This window comes from Cibotium barometz, chromosome 35 (genome assembly GCF_041138505.1).
Source record: "Cibotium barometz isolate CiBa-2024 chromosome 35, ASM4113850v1, whole genome shotgun sequence".
NCBI lineage: Eukaryota > Viridiplantae > Streptophyta > Polypodiopsida > Cyatheales > Cibotiaceae > Cibotium > Cibotium barometz.
In genome coordinates this window covers 45776081-45788738 of record NC_141080.1, presented here as the reverse complement: position 1 = coordinate 45788738, position 12658 = coordinate 45776081, and the positions used below count along the sequence as shown (strand labels likewise).

Below are 12658 nucleotides of genomic sequence, written 5' to 3'. Positions count from 1 at the left end.
TCTGTACATCTGAGAACAACAACAGTAAATGCAAAGATAAATGCAATTACTTTTTCTCAATGGATCACTTCTTGGTTTGAAAATGTTAAGAATTCTATAATGCTTTTACTGTCTGCTACTAAAAGTATATATGAATTATCAATTGTACCTAAGTTCAAGATGATTGAACTATCTGAATTGTTCTGCTTGCAATATCTCTGCATTGTATCTTGCTTTCTCTTCTTTGCAGTATCTGAAACAAAATCACAGTTTGAAAATGAGATGTCTACATTTTTTGAATTAAAATTTTGATAAAACAATTTTGCCAATCTTGAATGAGTACTTTAGGAAACTCAGTTTACCTTTTTGTTGTTTAAAATGAATGAAAATCCCATGCAGACACTCCCTTCAGTCTCGTTTATAATGTCATTCCGTAATCGAGAGAGTGTGCAGTATCTTCCAAGTGTGATGGATGCTATTAAAATGCCATTCTCGACAACATCTATATCAATAATATCATTTTCTAGACATGAAGAGCTCTCATCTTGTTCCATTGGTACTAGTTGTGTACCTATCATCCTGCTTCGTTTATAGCAAAATGAGAAAATAAAATTCTGGGAGGCAAACATGTACTTGAGATTAATTGTGTCATGGACAACCTCACAATACATAGTGTTGGCCATAATTTTATCCCAACCATCATCCAAAAATTTTGGAATGTCATCACAGCCTTTTGCTTTAAAAGAAAACATAGTCTTACAAACTCTGATTGAATATTCTTGAAAAATATCTATGAAAACATTGACAGGCATAAAAACTGTGATTTTAACAGGCATAAAAACATTGACAGGCATAAAAACTCTGATTTTGACTATTCTTGTTGCAATATTTGGTTTTAATGAATGCTGCACTTTTGCATATAGTTTGGCTCTATATGCCTCTATTATACTTCCATCGGGAATAGGCCAGTCTATTATATTCCATTCCAAAAAATCTCGCCTTTGCAATATGCCATAAGAATGAGCATGGTCCAATAGCTGGTAGAAGTGATCATAGAAAAAAATACCTGCTTTAGCCAAGTCTCTTACAGATCTACCTTTGTACTGTAGCTCTCCTATCGCGCCATGTACGACATTGAAGAATCCTAAAATGCATTCCACTGGTTGCCACTCCTTGTGAAGGATATAGATCTAAAACATTCAGAAAGATCATCTTAGTTAAAGAGAGAAACAATTGTGCCTTGAAAATAATTTAAGTTATATTATGTGTTTACAATTTGGTCTATGATGTGGAAGATAAGCTGGATATTCTCGCAATTGAAGTTCTCAATGCATATAAACATGCTGCACCACCAGAATCTCTTTTACACATCTTCTGCCTTCTTTCACTCTAAAACCTTTTACTCTGCCTTTCCAAGATGTCAGGAAAGTACTCGTTGATTATTGCTTTTTGCTCTTCTTCCTGATCCTCGGGTTGCATTAGTACCCAAGCTCCTTTTCCCACTTCAAACATTTTTCAACTAGCATTTGCTGTTACAATATTGGAAACCTCTATGCTTGAAATCTGTGTGATAGGCCTTCGTGGCAAAGATATGTTTCGTACATCAACAGAGTCTTCACTATCTAAACCCACCGAACGTTTTCTAATGTTGCGTCCATTGTTTTTGCGTGCCATCTCAGGCTTCGAATCTAACACACCCCTAATAGAAACCAACACAAAAGAAAGATAGTATGATGTTAGATTTCAATTAATCTAACATTCTAAGTAATGCAAATCGACTTAAAAGAAAGAACAAAAAGATATCCACAACAGGTGAAATGTTGAAGAGAGCAAATTACAACAAAGCTATGGCAAGGAGAGATGCTTGTCGAAGATGGAATAGTCCCTCCAAAGTCTGAGAAGAAAGGAAATTGGATTGTCACGAGCGGGAAGTTTCAAACAGACTCTTACGCTCAAAGATGGACTAAAATCTCATGATAGAGACATGCTGGAGAAGAGAATAAAAAACAAATCTCCCTATTCATCTCGCACGCTTCTGCCACCATAAAGTACTGTTCTATTTTCTATTTTTCACTCTTTTTTTGTGGATTTTCTATGTTACGTTGGCCTTCTCCTGATTGGTTTGCGAGACATTTTCTCCAAACCCTAAAAGGCCCCAAAATGAGCTCCCCTGATTTTCTACGTTACGTTGGCCTTCTCCTGATTGGTTTGCGAGACATTTTCTCCAAACCCTAAAAGGCCCCAAAATGAGCTCCCCTTTTTCCTAATGATTATTCTATGCTAAGATAGTTAGACCTTTGTACAAGCTTGTCATTATATTTGACGAACTTGTCAGCCCCTTCCCCTTCCCCTTTCCCTTTGATTGGCATGGATTCCAGCAGAACTAATTACACCTTTGTTAGGTAAGATGCATTGGGGTCAAAGCCAGTAGTGGATGCCCGCCTAGCAGAACCTGCCAAATCTCGTTGAACTTTACTTTCTGGATGCGGACGCAAAACATGTTTAATGGATATAGATTGGTTTAAGCAGAAGGGTCTGGAGTGAGGGGGGCAGAAAGTAACTCCTTTAATTAGCATTAGTGGAAAAAGCTTGGCTCTTGTAATCAAGGGACCTGTATGCTGGGTGGATATTAAGCACGTGGACATCAAACCTACCCACTTACTTGGAAGCAAGTACATAGTGGGCATCAGGATCTCAAACACGCTACTTGGGAGGTAGATATAGGTAGACATAGTGAGGGTCAAAGGCACAAAATGATATTTACGATTCAAACGATATTAGAGTTAAGGAACCCGGAATGGCTATCAAACCAGGGTTCAAAGCTGAGGACTTTTGACGTAGTTTGGTAGCACGATGGGCTTGAATCCAGACTGAGAGTCTCGGTCCAGGAGAGCAAGGTAGCCTTGTCATATCACCGTGAAACTCGTAACATTTACCTTGGTTAATTAACTCAGGGCTAGACCACCTCAAAAGTGGGTAATGAAACAACTCCAAAAACCAACCCGAGGAGCTACAACCAAGTTGCCCATAGTACAGGGAAGCTACCGCTATCTATTAATAGCGCTATCAGAGATTTCAGAAACACAGAAAAGATGATGTGGTGAGGCGTAGAGATTCCTAAAGCTGATTCTTGAGCTAGAAAAGAAAGCTCTTGAATATTGATTCTCTGTGTCTTTGCCAAGAAAAACACTTAAGAATCATCGGTCTTCATAGCCCAGGGAAAACGACCAAAGGCACCTAAGATCTACCATGAAACCCTGGCAAGGGGGAGGCTCAGGCAGGCCCTTGGCGTGCTACTCAGGGTTAAGTATTGGCATGCTCGGGGTTAAGTATCATCTCCCTATAGTTGTCGTATAGGTCAAGAGCAAAAAGAAGTGATTATTAGCAGTAGCTCTGAAGGGCGAGCGGGCTCGAACCATTTAAATTGGCTTGGTGGTATGGCATCAAGTTTACTAGGCCAGGGACCCAGTCGACGTACTCGTCATGGTCCTATGCCATATTGTAGTCCCCATAGGTAAGGGCGGCCATAATCGAGATTCATCATCCTACCCTCTCGACCCTCGTGGTGGCTCCATGGCATTACTCCCCGAAGCGGGAGCTAGAATCCTGCCAAAGTCCCCCGTGTGAATCACCAATGAGCATCAGATTCGAGCTTCTTGGTTAATGGATGGAAAGATCTCAGACGTAGAAAACATTTCATAGACACTAATCTTAATATTTTAGGCAAGAACACTATAGGTCGTAAGAATAGAATCTGAAAGGTAGATTTCTATACTCAACAAGAGGGTGGTAGAGGCTTGGGATGACGTGTCTTTGGCGAGTAACGGGATTCAAACCTGTGTTTTCAAATTCACAATCTAACACTCTGACCCATTGAGTTATACCCACCCCCCCAAGGCTAGCTCCACGCCCCTTCAGATAAACAATTATAGCCCATTAGGATTTTGTTCTCATCCTTGGCGGGCCTGTTGGGCTTCCTTAATAACCCAACGGGCCCACTAGGAAAGGTCAAAAGCTCGGCAGGCACCCATTAGGCTTCTTCGTAACCTCAATGGGATTTTGCAGGTTAAAACCCCAAGCAATGACCAGCTATTTGTAAATGATTGATCATGATGAACACGTTAACATGTTATTCCTACTTAATATTAACACAAATTTTGCATGATCATGTAAATATGAAATCCTAGCTTAATCCTAGTGAATCACAAGTAGCAAAACAAGCTGCCTTTTACTGAGCTTCTCAATAGAATTAAGTGTTGAGTGTGCAATCTCTCTCTCTCTCTCTCTTATGGAGTTCTTAGTGTGGTTTAATCCACCCTAATTATGTTGCTTAATCTATATCTATCACCATGATCAATCCCATTTTAGGATTGTTTAACAAGTACTCACATCCCTTGCTTCCAATGACTCTCTTGTGGCTTGTTGAAAACCTGCTCAAAACACCAATAACTGTGAAGTTGATAGTGAGAAAAATTAAGCTCCCCACTAGCTTCCAGTACTTCTTGATGTCTACTAATGGTGAATAACCTTCTACAGAAAGCTTCACATTCACCTCCATAGATATTGACACAGGTTTGCAGTCAATCATCCCAAATGCTATGAGAATATCCCAAGAATACTTCTAATGCAATATAAAGATCTTGCTTGACTCCTGCGATACCTCAATCCCAAAAAAAATGCATCACACCCAAGTCAGTCATCTCAAATGCATGGCTCAGCATATCCATTGTCTGTTGGATCATTTCTTCATTGTCACTTGTGATGTTCAAGTCATCTACATAAAAAATAACCAAAGCAATGTTGCCATGCTTTTTTAAAATATACAAATCAGCATTAGAAGCACTTCTAAACCTAATATTTTTGAAAAATTGGTCTATCCTCTGATACCATGCCCTTGGGGCCTCTTTCAACCTACAATGATTTCTTTAGCCTACAAAATTTATTTTTTTATTTGGGCATCTAAAAACCTAGTGGTGGCTGAGCTGCATATACCTCCTCCTTGAGATGTTCATAAATTTTGATTTGACATCCATGTGAAAAACTAGCCATTGTTTATGAGTAACCAAGGTAAGTACCACCTGATAATTGTCATGCAAGTTGTGGGAGCAAAGGTTTTAACAAAGTCAAAACCCTCCACTTGTGAAAATCCATGTGCAACCAACCTAGCTTTATATTTTTCAAGTGAGCCATCAGCCTTATACTTAGCTTTCCAAACCCATTTTCTATGAATTACCTTTTTGTTTGGTGGTTGGTCAACTAGCTCCCATGTATTATTTTTTATGATGTTGCGTGGTCCATCTGCTGAAGGTTCTCACATCTCAGGTACTAGGTTACACTCATCAAAGAGATGTTGTGCCCACTTTGGAAGTGGCATTCCGTGTGGTGCAGCAGCAGGCTGGTGTGATGTGTAAGAGTCTTCATACTTTGAAAACTCCTCTTCCTTTGAGAGGAAATATAGCTGGTGGGTTGAGCTCATGGTGGATTATTTTTTCCGTTGATGATAGAGTCGATAGACCTATCTCCTCCGTTAAGTGTGGCTGCTCCACAAACACCACATTTTGGCTGGTGATTATCTTATTTACCTCTAGATCATAAAGTCGGTAAGCCTTTGACTCTTGACTGTATTCAAGAAAGATACAATTCTTGCTTTTGGCATCAAGCTTCTTCCTGGATGCATTTGGTACATGTACATGAAATTCATAGAGTGAAATATTCTGAAATGAGACACTGAAGGTTTCTTACCAGAGTAAGCCTCTTACGGTGTGAATCGTGATACCCTTAAGTGCCTTTGTGTAGCTTCGATTGAGGATGTGAATTGTTGTGCTTACTTCTTTAGCCCAGAAAGTGTCTTGTAACCCTTTCCCTTTTAGCATGCATCGAGCCATCTCCATGATGGTCCGATTATGGCATTCTACAACACCATTTTGTTGAGGTGTGTGAGTAGTTGTGAGTTGGTTCTTGATGCCATTCTCCTTATAGTAGCTATCAAAAGCCACTAAAAGAAAAAATCCTCCTCAAGCTGTATGGAACTTTTTTACCTTCTTTCTTGTCTCATTATCCACAAGCTCATGCCACCATTTAAACTTACCAAAAGCTTTAGCTTTATCCTCAAGGAAATAAACCCATATCTTCATACTGTAATTTTCGACTAACAATATAAAGTGAGAAGATCCCCCCAAAAAAATAGTAAACATCTTACCACAAAGATTAGCATGTACTAACTCTAGAGGAGTCTTTTCCCTATTATTTCTCTCATGTGGAAATGCCTTGGGTTGTTGCTTGCCCATCATGTAAGCTTCACATGGTTCCTGCAATTTTGAAAATGCAAACACATTAGCTACCATTCCCTTTTTCTACATCTTCTTTAGCATTGCAAATCTAATGTAACTAGATCGCTTGCCATGCTAAAGCTTGATCATGCTCTTGACTATAGATAAGAGTACTAAGCTTGTACAGATTGTTGTGCCTTAATCCTTTGCCGACTATCTTTGTAGCAGCATCTAGAATTTCTTCTTCAACTTTCTTGAAGCATACTTCGAGTCCACGATCTGTCTCATTACAGCAAATTGTTAGCAGATTCCTCTTGATTTGAGGTACATAAAGTAGGTTTGACAGCTTCTTCTCTTTTTCTCTTCACTTGTAGGCTGCCACCCACAAAAGAGATGGTTCCAGACCCTTTGGCTGTATATTTAGCATTATTCCTAACAACAACATTGATGGGTTCCTATAGAGACTTCCAAGAACTATACTAGCCCTATTTACTGGTCATGTGTCGGGATGCTCCACTATCTAAAATCCATGAATCATCAACAATTGAAGCCTAAGCAGATGAGCATACCTCTTCACAATGGCGACCCAAAGTTCAAGCTCGGTCTCGATGTTGTTAAAACTGACTCAACAGTCTGCTCCCAAAGTTGGCCAAATTACAAAGACCCTCTATATTTTGTTATAATAGAGACCATTTACATTCAATTATAAAAGGGAGTAACAAAATGTGCTAGTATCATGGGGGTGTACTTTTGATTTTAAGGGGTTCTAGCGACCATGAGAAGAATACAAGGGAGAGAGAGAGAGAGAGACAGAGCTTAAGCTCTTTGTAAGCAAACATACACACACAAGAGTAGACAAGCACACACATGGATGGTTGAATTTTTTTCTATTAACTTCTCTTATTTACAAACCACTAACATAAAGAAATGAGAGTACATACTATATGGGAAAGTACTCTCTATTAATATATTGCCTCTCAGCATATATCTCACATCTATGTTTGATGCACATTTGTAAAGGCCCCCATTAGGAGGAGAAGCCATTGTTGCACACGTCTTTGGTGGGAACCCCGACTTAGATGCCAATGGGTTTGTTATTGTGACCATTGATGGTTAGGATATGGTCAGAGGTCCACACGTTAGAGCTAGGGCCCGAAGCACGAGCCCCTATTCCTGACATTATGGAGAATACTCTTGTGGCGGGGCCGGCTCAATGTATGGAGAATATTCCCTAGGAGACCTAGGTCCTGACATTATGGAGAATACTCTTGTGGTGGGGCCGGCTCAATGTATTGTGACCATTATGGTTAGGATATGGTCAGAGGTCCACACGTTAGAGCTAGGGCCCGAAGCACGAGCCCCTGGTCCTGACATTATGGAGAATACTCTTGTGGCGGGGCTGGCTCAATGTATGGAGAATATTCCCTAGGAGACCTAAGTCATTTTTAGTGGGTGGTGGTCGGGTGGCAGCATTTTTAATACATGGGCGGTGAGCCACATCATACCACATTACCATCTACGTTGCATATGCATCTACCACACCACCTGCAGCACTATGTATGGACATACTTATCACAAGCTAAAGTATCCAATTCTTGCGAGTATCCACACCCTCCACTCTTAGTACTTCCTCCATCCGAAGTCTATCTAGATTGCCATCTAAGCTCTACTTGAGAGAGCGCACAAGTGGACAGCACCATCACATTATACTTCTCTCAGAAATTTTGAAATTCTCTATCTATTACATTGTCTATTGCACTTTTTTTTGCTATCTATCTTTCCGATGTTCTTTATTCTTATATTGTATCAAAGCTTAGGTTCTCTTATCAAAAATAGTGCATAATTTCTAGTCTTTTTTTGCATAGAATACTAGGAGTGATGGCTTCTACCTCTGTTATTATTAGTGCTCCAGTCTTGCACATTCTTTCCTCCCCACTAGCCTTCACAAAAGGCAAGATTGATGGGACAAACTACACTCCCTAGAAATTCAAAATCAATGCCATTCTAGACTCTTATGAGCTTCTAGAAATGGTTATGGGAACGGATGTAGAACTAGTGGGGACCCCCGAACCCACGAGTGGGACAAATTACATTCTCTAGAAATTGAAAATCAATGCCACTCTAGACTATTATGAGCTTCTAGAAAGTGTTATGGGAATGGATGTAGAACCAGTGGGAACCCTTGACCCCAATAACAGTGCGAACACACTTCCACTAGATGCTACACTTCTTCGGGTGGCATGGAAGAGGCACAACGCTGATGCACTTTTTGCCATTATCACTAGCGTAAGTGATTTTGTTCTTACTCTGATTTGACACATAATTAAGGTATCAGAGGCTTGGACCATACTGAGGAATCAATATAAGAACCCAGAATTAGACCAAGATTCAAAACCTAGAGAATCACCTTACCACCACTAGGAAGTTCGCTGAAGAAGAAGTTGCTGAAGCATTTATCACATGGATCAAAAATATGTGGGATCAAATGGCTACGGGGATTACAAAGACAAGTGAATAACTAGCTTGGAGATGCATCCGAATTCTCCCACAAACGTATGATGCTTGGTTACAACATTAAACACTATTGTGTATCTTTGCAATGCATTGAACAATTTTTAACACAATAAATAAATTCATAGATGGAGTGCATCCTAGTCTAAGGAGACTCCTCTTATGCATCCACAAAGTGCATCCTACTTTAAGGGGACTCCTTTTATCCTTTTATCTTTTGGTTGTTAATGCAAAAGTTTTATTATTTCTTTAGTAGAATAAGCTTCATCAAAATGAAAATTTATAATCGTAATTTTGACAAGTGCATCCTACTCCAAGGAGACTCTTTCTATCCTTAATAATGTTAATTTGTAGTGGTTGTGTATATAAGGATACCTTCACCATGTCAATTTTTAAAATTCTTATTCATTTAGTCTTGTTCATTACAATGAAGTCTTAAATTGAAGAGTGCATCCTACTCTAAGGGGACTCTCAATATACAATCTCTTGTACCATTGTTTTTAATTAGGGGTCTAGGTTGACCAAATGGTAGAATCTGATCTTGGGTTCTTATGGACTGTAGAATGGCCAAGTGGTGGATCTAAAAATCCTCTTCAATTGTAAAATATACAAGTGGTGGATCTAAAAAATCTTGAAACCTTTCTATTTCTAAGATCAAGCTAGGTTCGATCTAGCATCACTTGATAAAGCAAACCATTTTTAAATTTTTTATAGGTTGAAAAAGGTAGATTCTAGATTAAATGCATTAAATTTTTCAATGTGGGAATGGGATTTTTCCCACTTTACCTAATACGGACCACACAAACTTGTGCTAGGGAAGTTGCTCTATGTCCACATCACTCCGTGCATGCATTTGGGCATCGCAATCACTTCTCCTGGCGCGTTAAAGTTGGGTCCCGGTGAAGATAGTGCAAAATCACCATAACAGAGTTTCGGATCTGAAATGAGTCCGAATCGCATCTGAACACAACAAGAAAGATCCGGGTTGCTTGTCTCACATTTTTCCATGCATGATTCGATTTTCATGCCTCTTTGGCGCCGTTTGGACCGTCCTTATAACAACAAGAAATCTCTATCCTGTGATTCAATTGATAGCTAGAGAATATGAACACGAGGGAGGTTTAGGTGTCCCTTCGTTTGCTTTTCTTTATTCATAGGAGGCATGTGTGCAGAGGCTGCACAGGCATCACGTTCTAAACCAATTTTCCTAAAGCCCTTTAGTAAGATCACTTTTTCAGGTTTTGATCCTTTTCAAACGCTGCTCATAGATGACTCTCCAGAAAAAGCAGCTTTGAATCCACCGAACACCTGTATTTCACCCACACCATGGGAAGGTGATCCAAGGGATGCTACCTTGTTGCAGCAGCGACTATTGCCATATCTGAAAAGGCTTGCAGAGTTCGGTGGGATTGTTCCTGACTTTGTGCAGCATCATCCATGGGAGCAATAGCCTAAAACCCTAAACCCTAGCTATTATGTGGTAGCTCATCAAGATTGTAATGTATGCAATGCCAGGAAGCTCAAGAAGATTGTAATGTATAGCCTCTGAACATCTATAAATACTAATGGATTTCCAAATTAATACAGTAGTATTCTCTCTTAGTTTTTGTGTTTCTCTAGCATTGCATAGAATTTTTTTTCTCTTAGTCTGACTACGTGTGTGATGTGTGGGGGGGGACTACAAGCAAGGCAAGGTTTGTGAAGGAAATGGAGTACTACACACAGTACTGTGTGAGTACTGTACACAGTACTGATTTAGTACTGTCTGACTACTATGTGAGTACTCAGAACTATGTGATGTGTGGGGGGGGGGGAATTGCAAGCAAGGCAAGGTCTATGATTAATGTGTAATGTGTGAGTACTCTACACAGTACTACGTGAATATTGTACATAGTCCTATGTGGGTAATGTACATATTAGTATTGTCTACCTACTGTGTGAGTACTTAGAACTAGGGGGGACTGCAAGCAAGGCAAGGTCTATGAAAGAAATGGATTAATGTGTAATGTGTGAGTACTGTACACAGTACTATATGAGTATTGTGCACAGTACTGTGTGAGTACTGCAAGAAGTACTATGATGAGTACTAACTGGGAGTATTGTGTGAGTACTCCCAAAACACATAAAGACAATTTGCATCAAGATAAATTTTCATACAAGACAGTTTGCATATCAAGACAAATTTGCATACAGTTTACTAATGAAAAAAGTTGTCTTACACTAATTGACTATTACATTATAGCCAAGAGTCCCAATAGGACTATTACATTATAGCCAGGCATAGGCAAGAGTACAATTTTGGTTTCATTTTTCTTCTAACCTAATTTTCTTCTAGCCTACTTCTTAGACTTCTTTCTTCCTTTGGCTGCTTCTTTATCTCCATCCTCATCCTCCTCTTCATCTGCATCCTCATCCTCCTCATCATCTGCATCCTCATCCAAAACTGGTAGCCATATGGTTCCTCTTCAATAGGCTCGTGCTCTTTGTTGAAAGAACGGTAGAGGGAGAGGAGGCACACACATAGGAGCAAACCCTAATGTATATTGCAAACCCTAACCATAGAGGGAAGCCATCTCCCTTCTCACACAATGCACAAAGCCCCAATCCATAATACACACAACACACTATGAGTTGTGTCCACACACATCTAACCCTAGCTAATGTCCACACACTATGACCAGCTGGACGCGGTCATTTATGTCTCACACATGTTCCTAGCTAACATGCCAACACATAGCACAGCTGGCTCACACACTGACATCAAGCTTGAATCTCAATAGCCCCTCTCAAGCTCATGATGTACTACCTAGATGAAGATGTAGATGAGCTTGGGATATCAAGGCTCTCAACACTCCCCCTCAAGCTCATCCCATGTACTCCCAACATAGTACGGAAGTACTCAAACTTTTCCCTGCTAAGTGGCTTTGTAAAAATGTCTACCACCTGCTCATCAGTCTTCACATACTGTAGATCAATTGTACCATCCAGCACCTTCTCTCTGACAAAGTGATAATGGACCTCTATGTGTTTGGTCCTCGCATGAAATACTGGATTCTTGGCCAACTGTATACTGCTCATGTTGTCACAATGAATGACAACTTTGCCATCAATAGGCTCACCCAAATCTGCCAAGAGACTCTTTAACCATATAGCTTCACAAGTAGCAATGGCTGCACCCCTGTATTCAGCCTCTATACTGGATAAAGCAACTGTAGGTTGCTTCTTGCTACTCCAACTCACCACGGCACTTCCAAGTGTAAAAGCATAACCACTAGTAGACCTCCTGTCATATGAGCTACCTGCCCAATCAGCATCTGTGTAGCCATGTATATCTAAGCCTTTACCACTCTCATAAAGTAGACCATAATGTGCAGTGGTCTTAACATATCGCATGATGCGTCTCACTGCATCCAAATGAGGTTTCCTGGGGCTCTGCATAAATTGGCTTACTAGCCCCACAGCATAACTCAAATCCGGGCGTGTGTGATAGTCATGTAAATGAGACTACCAACCATCTTTCTGTACATAGATGGATCATCCAATTCCTCACCATAATCAGCCCGCAACTTCACATTTTGCTCCAAAGGTGTACTCATAGGCTTACACCCTGTCATACCATATTTTGCCAACATATCCAATGCGTATTGGCGCTGTACTAACCATGTACCTGCATGGTCTCTGATCACTTCAATTCCAAGAAAGTATCTCAACTCACTAAGGTCTTTCATGTCAAATTGCCCACTCAAAGCTTTCTTGACATGCATCACATCTGCACCATGATCACCTGTGATAATCAAGTCATCCACATAGATGACGAGTAAAACAATCCCATGATCTGTCTTCTTCACATAGAGTGAAGAATCTGTTGTAGAAATCTGAAATCCAAGTGAGATAAGATA

The 12658-nt window shown here is 40.0% G+C and overlaps 1 protein-coding gene across 1 annotated transcript in view; it reads left to right on the top strand.

The window, feature by feature from the left end:
• The window catches only part of LOC147618513 (uncharacterized), a 114510-nt gene that overhangs the window by 25153 nt on the left and 76699 nt on the right, over positions 1 to 12658 (top strand). The window lies entirely within an intron of this gene.